Here is a 9270-nt window from a genome sequence, read left to right as displayed (position 1 = left end):
TCTATCCACAGTGTCATGCTCCTCAATTTTTATTTATTGACTATCTTCCTGGGTGCAAAGCACTGTCCTAAGTGCTGGGAAAACAGAGGTGAAGAATTAGACCCCATCCTCAAGGAGTAAATAAATGGGTTGCAGGTGTCTATATTTAAGGATGTTTTTCCAGATCCTTTTAACGATGGGCAGCTGCAAAACCACTTCTCCTTAATAGCCTTCTGCCTCTTCCTTCCCTGACCTATAGCCCCATCCCCAGAACCCCAGTCTTTCCAATAGGTGCCTTTCCAGGGGCAGGTGGCACTGCCCCCTTAAAGCCCCAGAGGCTGCTGGGTCTCTCTCTATTCTTTGTAAGGCCCTTGGGTGCTACTTCCTGGAGGTTGTGGAGAGGAGACTGAGTATGTCCCTTTGGGGGTTTGGTGAGCTGCTTCTGTGGATGTTTCCTTGATTAATTTATTTTCTTTTCATTTGTGACTTGGTGACTTTATTGATTAGGGTGAGTGAAGGGGAGAAGGAATGGGCTGGGCTCAAGGTTTTGAAGTTGAGGGGTGCAGAGGGGAGACCCAAGTCTAGGATAATTGACTGAAATAGTGATAGTGGCACATAGGTGTGTGGGGTGGGGACTGCAGTTTGGAATTAGGTCATTTTCACCCAAGTACTTAATATTAACTGTGGTATTTAAGTGTTTACCATGTACTAGCCACTGTACTAAGTACTGGAGTGGTTAGAAGCAAGTTGGGTTGGATGCAATCCCTGTCCCACATGGGGTTCATGGTCTCATTTCCCATTTTACAGATGAGGTAACTGATGCCCAGAGAAGTGCAATGACTTTCCCAAGGTTAAACAGCAGTCAAGGGGTGGATCAGTGATTAGAATCTATGATTTTCTAACTCCTAGGCCTGTGCTCTAATCACTATATCATGCTACTCCAATTTTTATTGAGTAAATATTCTCTTTGGTATCAAGCACTCTACTAAGTGTTGGGAAAACATTGGATTAGAATTAAACCTAATTCTTAAGGACTAGGAGAAAGGGTTGCAGGTTTTTTTTTTACTTAAGAATGTTTTTCCAGGTCCCTTTAATAATAATAATTATGGTATTAAGTGCTTACCATGTGCCAAACACTGTTCTATGTTCATTCATTCACTTGTGTTTACTGTGTGCAGAGCACTGTACTCAGTGCTTGGAATGTACATTTTAGCAATACACAGAGATAATCCCTGCCCAACAACGGGCTCACAGGCTAAATGGGGGAGACAGACATCAAAGCAAAACACATAGACAGTCATCACTACCATCAAAATAGATAAATAGAATCATAGATATATAAATACACATCATTGATAAACTAGAGTAATAAACATATACAAATATACACAAGTGCTGTGAGGAGGGGAAGGGGGTAGAGCAGAAGGAGGGAGTAGGGGCAATGGGGAGGAGAGGCAGAGGTAAAGGGAGGTCGGTCTGGGAAGGCCTCCTGAAGGGGAGGAAGAGGGGAAGAGAGTGAGTTTGGCAGATGTGAGGAGGGAGGGCATTCCAGGTCAGTGATAGGACATGGGCCGGGGTCAAGGATGGAACAGGCGAGAACGAGGCACAGTGAGGTGGTTAGTGGCAGAGGAGCAGAGTGTATGGGAGGGATGAGCTGTAGAAGAAGGGAGGTGAGTTAGGAGGGGGAGAGCTTTGAAACCCATAGTGAGGAGTTTTTGCTTGATGCGAAGGTTGATAGACAACCACTGGAGGCTTTTGAGGAGGGGAGTGACATGCCCAGAGCATTTCAGTAGAAGGACAATCCGGGCAGCGGAGTGAAGTATAGACTGAAGCGGAGAGAGACAGGAGGATGGAAGATCAGAGAGGAGGCTGATAATAATAATGTTGGTATTTAAGTGCTTACTATGTGCAGAGCACTGTTCTAAGCACTAGGGTAGATACAGGGTAATCAGATTGTCCCACATGAGGCTCACAGTCTTCACCCCCATTTTACAGATGAGGTAACTGAGGCACAGAGAAGTTAAGTGACTTGCCCTCAGTCACAAAGCTGACAAGTAGCAGAGTTGGGATTCGAACCCATGACCTCTGACTACCAAGTCCATGCTCTTTCCCCTGAGCCACACTGCTTCTTTGTGACTGTCACAAGTTATTGCTGCTGCAATAATCCATTTGGGATATTATGAGAAATTGTACCAGCAAGGTAGAAGTTTGGATGGAGATGAAAGGGCGGATCTTGGCGATGTTGTGAAGGTGAGACCGGCAGGTTGTGGTGATGGATGGGATGTGTGGGGTGAATGAGAAAGCAGAGTCAAGGTTGTGGGTTTGTGAGATGGGAAGGATGGTAATGCCGTGCACAGTGACAGGAAAGTCAGGGAGAGGACAGGGTTTGGGAGGGAAGAAAAGGAGCTTAGTCTTGGACATGTTGAGTTTTCGGTGGTGGGCGAACATCCAAGTGGAGATGTCCTAAAGACAGGAGGAGATAGGAGCCTGGAGGGAGGGAGAGAGAACAGGGAAGGAGATGTAGATTTGGGTGTCATCTGCATAGAGACGATAGTTGAAGCCGTGGGAGTGAATGAGTTCACCATGGGATTGAGCCTAGATGGAGAACAGGAGGGGACCAAGAACTGATCCTCGAGGAAACCCTACATTTAGGGGCCGGAAGGGGGAGGAGCCGGCGAAGGAGACTGAGAATGAACGGCCAGAGAGATAAGAGAAGCAGGAGAGGACTGAGTCCGTGAAGCCAAAGTTGGTTAATGTGTTTGAGGAGAAGGGGATGGTTGACAGTATCAAAGGCAGCTGAGAGTTTGAGGAGGATTAGGATAGAGTAGGAGCCATTGGATATGGCAAAAAGAAGGTCATTGGTGACCTTTGAGAGGACAGTTTTGGTGGAGTAGAGGGAACAGAAGCCAGATTGGAGGGGGTTCAGGAGAGATTGGAGTTAAGGAATTTGAGGCAGCTCCTTCTAGGAGTTTGGAAAGAAAGGGTAGGAGTGAGTTAAGGTGATAACTGGAAGGGGCAGTGGGGTCAAGAAAGGGTTTTTGTTTTGTTTTTTTTTAGCATGGGGGAGACATGGGCATGTTTGAAGGCAGAGGGGAAGAAGCCGTTGGAGAGTGAGTAGTTAAAGATTTAAGTTGAGGCGGGGAGGAGGGAAGGGGTGATAGTTTTTATAAGGTGAAAGGGAATGGAGTCCGAAGCACAGGTGGAGCACTTCTAAGTGCTTAAGGAGCAGTGGCAAATCCTTCTCCTTAATGACCTTCTGCCTTTTTCTTCCCTGATCCTACAGCCCCACCCCCAGAAACCCAGTTTCTCTCCTAGGTGCCCTTCAATGGGGCAAGTGTCACTGCCCCTTTAAAGTCCCAGAGGCTTCTGGACCTCTCCTTACCCCATGTTGGGCCTGGCCTGTGGAGAGATGGAATATACCTCTCTGGAGGTTTTGTAAGCAGGGCCTGTGATGCCCTCGTGGTTATCTTACCTTTTGTTTAGCTCTGATAGTTGATGCCTCTTGAATAGGCAGTGCTGCTGGGTGTGGGGGAGATGGGTTGGTTTCTGACAGCTCAGGAGGGATTTGGGTTGATGTTTTTAGGGGGCAATTTAAGGCTGGACTAACTGTTGATTAAATTGGGGGTGGGGTGACTTGTGGGAGGAGTTGGTTTTATATGGATGACTCAGAAGTGACTTGTGTGCTTAAGGTTCGGATACTTGGAGACTTTATTGATGATGGTGTTTTGAGGTGGGATGAGGAATGGACTGGGCTCAAGGATTTGAAGTTGAGAGGTGGGAAGGGGAAACCAAGTCTGGGATAATTGACTGAAAGGGTGATGGTGACACCTTGGAGGTCAAGGAGGGGGCTGCAGTTGAGAGTTATACTATACTCACACAAGTGCTCAGGAGTATTAATAATTGTGGTGTTTAAATGTTTCTTATGTGCCAGGCACTGGACTAAGCACTGGAATGGGTATAAGCAAATTGGGCTGGACATAGTCTCTGTCTCACATGGGGTTCACATTCTCACTTCCCTTTTTACAGATGAACTGAGGCCCAGTCAAGTGACTTGCCCAAGGTCTCACAGCAGACAGGTGGCATGACCTGACTCCCAGGCCTGTGCTCTACCCGCTACACCATGCTGCTTCTCTCATCCAGTGATCAGCGCCAAGTAAGTATTCCATAAATATGATTGTGTTTGGGGGGTGTGTGTATTCATATCAATAATTTGGGTTGATAATCTAGTGTCCAGTTAACTGTTATCTACTGTACCAATTTATTCAGGAGGTAGTATAAAAAGTTGGAAGTGTGTGTGTCTCTGTGTGTGTGTGCGCGCGTGTGCACTCTTGTGATGGGAGTGCTTGGGGGGGGTGTGGGGAAACGGCCAGGGATGGATAGTCAATGTCAAGTGCATTATTGATGTGTGGGCTATGGAGAAGGCTGAGGGTGGTATGCAGAATGTTTGTTACTAATGACTTGTCCATACTCCTGATGTGGTGGTGATGATGGTATTGGTTAAATGCATACTATGTGTTAAGCTCTGTTGGAAGTGCTGGGGTAGGTAGAAAGTTGGACACTGATGTGTGTCTGTGTGTTGACAGTGTATGTGGCCCAGCCTCTGATTTGGTTCCAATACTCATGTCCTAGAGGGGCAGGGCATGCTATGGGCTACCCCAGTTTTGGTTTTTCTTGGCTTGGAGAAGAGTCTGGGACCCAGGAAGAGAAGTGTCCTCTTGGTTGGGACAAGAAATTGTCTCTAGAGTGGAGAAAGTTGAGGGGTTGTGATGCTATGAAGTCTGTCTGCAGGGGAGATAACTGGTGCTCTGGATCCAGAGATGAGGGTCTTTGGTGGAGGTGGTGGGGGGAAGAGGGTTGGGGCAAAAATGATGGGGGTGCATGCTCACTGTCTTTCTGTGTATCTGTGTGTTTGTGTGTGTGTCTGTCATGGTGCCCTTCTTCTGTGTACTTGCCAGCCTCCAGTTAGCTAGTATTTCCCACTCAACCTTAAAGTCACCAAGGCCAGTGACCTTGAACAAACTCAACATGGGACCCTGCGCCAGGAACGATTGCTTCTTCAAGACTCGTGCCCATCATCTACAAGGGGGGGTGCACACCCAGCCCCCATCCACTGGAAACCTCCACCATCCTCAGTGGATTCAACGCCGAGGGTCAGTCCTGAAAGCGTCCGTATAGGAGTGTCAGACTGTGAGCCTCCAGGGGCAGGAACCGAGACCCGCCGACAGGGAAGGGGTGGGATGGTGGTACCGTTATGCGCTTCTCGAGGGCAGGATTGTGCCGACCTCACCTCGCCGCCTGGAGACTTTCTTTTTAGGCTTCCCAATACCTGTACCTCAAGATAGATGTTGCCCCTTCTACCCCGTGGGAATCGCTTACTGCCCCCCAAAAGCCCAACAATGAGTTGGGATTCAGTGGCTGCACCCATGTGGAGTAGACTGTAAGCTGGCTCTGGGCAGGAAATGTGTTTGTTCTCCCAAGTACTTAGTGTTCTGCGCTCAGTAAATATGTTGGACTGAGCCAGAGCACCATAAACACAAGCGTAATTGTAACAGCAGAAGCTGAGTCACCAACAGTAGTCACTGAGTACTTAGTAGAGGCAGAGTACCCTACCGATCGCCTGGGAGACTGACTTAAAAAGTGCAAATCTCTCCTTGCATTGGAACCTAGTCTGCAGAATATTTTTGAGATGAGTTCTCCGCTGACTCGTCTTGGCGCCGACTTAAATGGATGAAATGTATTTATGTTAAGTGTCTGTCTTCCCCTCTAGACTGTAAGCTCATAGTAGGCAGGGATTCTGTCTGATAGTAAGGGCTAGATAAATACCACTGACTGATTGAAATGTGTGTCTTTAAAATTGAGGTGTCTCACCCCCATCCTGCTTTTCATACCATGCTCTGTCAAATAGCATTTGATAAACACTACTGCTTTCTTCCTGCAATACCGCCACCCTTCACTCTACGTATTGATTTGCTCTTTTCCCTACTCGTACCGCCGATTCAAGCATATCTTGGGTTCAGTGTGCACAACTTCACGTACCGACCTTTTATATGCCATTCCACCCGTGTGTGACTCATTTTGAAACTTAGTGAGAGCAGGGGCTGCGCGTGCTATGGAATGTTGAACTTTTTGAAGCACTTGTACCGTGTTGTTCTGAAGCTGATCTTTGCCCCTCTAGAGGGTAAGCTTATTGGGGCAGAGCTTGCAGTGGCTGTATTGTTCTATTGTACTCTCCCAAAGGCTTAGTCCCGTTCTCTGCACCTTTCTGTAAGAGCTCAAATATGATCGAATGAGTGTCTTAGATTGTAAGCTCCCAGTGGGCAGGAGCTGTGTCTCCTGCACCCAACTTGCCCAAGAAGGTGCTTAATGAGATGGGGTCTGACTCATCAGATCAAACTTTGGGTCAGACGCCTCCATTAGGCTCTATTGTGGGGGAGGGGAGGAGGGGCCGGGTGAGGGACCAGCCTGGCACTGGGTAAGTATTCAGGGCCTCGGCTACAGGAAGAGAGAAAGCAGAAGCCCATCTACTCTCTGCCCCCTGGAGCTCTCCCAGACAATCCTGCTCAGAGGTAAGATCCTAGGGATTTGTGTGTGTATGTGTGTGTGTGGGGGGGTGTTGGGGAGAGCGTCGGCAGGGGCTAAGACTCTGCAGGGAGTAAACCCCGACTGCCTGGGTTGTACTGCCGTGGAGCGATAGTCAGCCTGGACCTCTTCTGCAGGGTGGGTGAGTGGCAGCTGCTCTATCCTGTCTCTGCCTCTGTCTCGCTCTCTTGTGTGCGTGCCCTCTCTCTCTTCTGTCCCCCACCCCTGGGTGTGAGTCTACAAGGGACAGTCCAGCTCCGGAGTGGGGGCGCAGATAGGGCTGGGCCCAGGTGCCAGCACCCCCTGATCCAAGTAGGGGGGCAGAGTGAGATTTCCCTGAGACCTGATTGAGTGTATCCTTAGGGGCCAAGGAAGGAGCCTGAGCCCCAGATGCATCCTGGGAGACCCAGCCCCCTGCTCCAACCCCACCTCCCCACGGACATGTTGGTGCAGACAGGACGGTTAGTGTCGGGGTTATTAGGGCTCTGTTTGGGGCAAGTGGGAGGAATCAAAGAATCGATGACATTTATTGAGCACTTAAGTCTGGAGGACTAGACTACTCTTGAGAGAATAGAGTGAAGAGATCCTTATTTCCTTTACACCTCAACACAAACCACTGCATCCTTATAGTCCAAAAAGTAGAATAGTGATGGACCCCAACCTGGCCAAGTAGCCCTAGGCAGACTCCTCTCAACAGGTTGCTTCCTACTCCCTGGGTGGAGGACTGGGCTGGCACTCTCCCCCGTGGTGGGCTAGAAGACACCTCATCAACCAATCAACGGTCACATCTGTCCTCAGGAAGCCGCAGCGCAGCCCCGAACCGGACCACCTCGCCCCGAGGGAAGTGGACGACTGACCAGCTATTCACCGCATACCACGGACACTCATAGCTTGCGCCGGCCCCACCGTGACGGAATCGGGTGGCATCAGGCCATTCCCCGCTCCTGCTCCCCAGCCCGCAACTGTGTATCCCCTCCTTCCAGATCATGCCATTTCGTTTGTGGGTCAAGGGTCAAACACTGCATCATGGGTGCCAAACCAGTTCCTTGCAACTCCAGGAGGGGATGGAGGTCTGTGGGTGTGTGTGCCTCATGCGTGAGAGTGAGGGCCAGGACCAGAGCAGGGTGAGAGGGGCCACCCCTCTTTGGATGGGTAGAGGGTTCTGGAAACAGGGGTCTAGAGTTCTGGACAGGTGCTCCAAAGATGGACCTCCAGTGCAGGTGTGAAGTCGCCCTGGGGCCCTTAATTCTATAGTCAGGGTGACTTCCTCCTGTCCTGGGCCATTGGGAGTTATCTGCCCAGCTCTGGCTTCAAGAGTACAGACTCCCTCTCCCGGCCGAGGGAGGTGCCCCTGGGGGAGCGGGGTTTAGGGGCAGGAAGAGTCAAGGGTGTGTGTATCTATGTGTATGTGTGTGTGACTACCTTATGTCCTCCATCCCTCCTGGACGAGCAGAATGAAGCTGGGAGAGGACTAGCAGCAAATCCTAGAGGGGGAAGACGCAAAGTGGTTTTCCCCTATCCTATCAACAGAAATGGCATGCTCTGGCCCCCTCCTCTCTTGGTCCCCTCTCAGTCCCCTTGGCGACCTGGGCTCTGTAAGCCCAAATGCATCTGTATGGAATAAAATGTATATGTTCTGCGTCATGCCTGAGTCCGGAAAGAAAAATCTTTTCTCTCTGTCACATGGCAGATTGTTGGAGAGTTGAATTTGGGAGTCATTGATATTGATGATAGCTGCAGCCATATCCTCATTATTATTATGGTCTATGTTAAGCATTAAGCAGTGTGGCTTAGTGGATAGAGCTGGGGCCTGGGAGTCGGAAGGACTTGGTTTCTAGTTCTGTCTATGCTATTTGTGTGCTTTGTGACCTGGGGTAGTCACTTCACTTCTCTGTACTACAGGAACCTCATCTGTAAAATGGGCATAAAGACGGTGGGCCCCATGTGGGACATGGACTGTGTACAACCTGATGACTTTGTATCTACCTTAGACTAGTGCCAGGCACACAAGTGCTTAACAAATATCATTACAAGCAAATAACTAAATGCTGTGGTAGATATGAGTTAATCCAGATGCACCTAGCCTGCCCTCAATGAGTTTTAAAGAGTGACACATGGACTAAGTCCAACCTGATCAGCTTGTATGTGCCCCGGTGCTTAGAACCGTGCCTGTCACAGGAAAGGGTTTAACCGATACCATTTTAAAATAAGAAGCATTCAGAAAGGATATGAGAGCCTTACTTCTCAGTGAAGAGAACTTCTAAATCATCCTGTTTTCCACTACATCATTGGATAGTATTTAGTATTCATTCAATAGTACTTATTGAGGACTTACTATGTGCAGAGCACTGTACTAAACTCTTGGAATGTACAATTCGGCAACAGATAGAGACAATCCCTGCCCATTGACGGGCCTACAGTCGAATCGGGGGAGACAGACAATAGCAATAAATAGAATCAAGGGGATGTACATCTCATTAACAAAATTAATAGGGTAATAAAAATATATACAAATGAGATGAGCGCAGTGCTGAGGGGACGGGAGGGGGGAGGAGCAGAGGGAAAGTGGGGAGAAAGGGGTTTAGCTGAGGGGAGGTGAATGGGGGGCTGAGAGGCAGTAGAGGGAGCAGAAGGAAAAGGGGAAGCTCAGTCTGGGAAGGCCTCTTGGAGGAGGGGAGCTCTCTGTAGGGCTAGAGTAGAGAGTAGAACTGT

General features: G+C 49.0%; 1 long non-coding RNA gene across 2 annotated transcripts; it reads left to right on the top strand.

Moving 5' to 3' along the window:
• The first annotated feature begins 4092 nt into the window (after positions 1-4092).
• On the top strand, positions 4093-8202 carry LOC114811279. Of its 2 annotated transcripts, none has more exons than XR_003758941.1 (3): positions 4093-4132; positions 6922-7019; positions 7256-8202. It is a non-coding gene; the product is annotated as an uncharacterized LOC114811279 (long non-coding RNA). The 2 variants fall into 2 exon arrangements; XR_005659981.1 differs by lacking the exon at positions 4093-4132 and adding an exon at positions 4936-6545.
• The last annotated feature ends 1068 nt before the right edge of the window (positions 8203-9270 follow it).

This window comes from Ornithorhynchus anatinus, chromosome 4 (genome assembly GCF_004115215.2).
Source record: "Ornithorhynchus anatinus isolate Pmale09 chromosome 4, mOrnAna1.pri.v4, whole genome shotgun sequence".
NCBI classification, from domain to species: Eukaryota; Metazoa; Chordata; class Mammalia; order Monotremata; family Ornithorhynchidae; genus Ornithorhynchus; species Ornithorhynchus anatinus.
The sequence above is the reverse complement of the archived record's forward strand: the minus strand, read 5'-3'. Positions and strand labels throughout refer to the sequence as shown.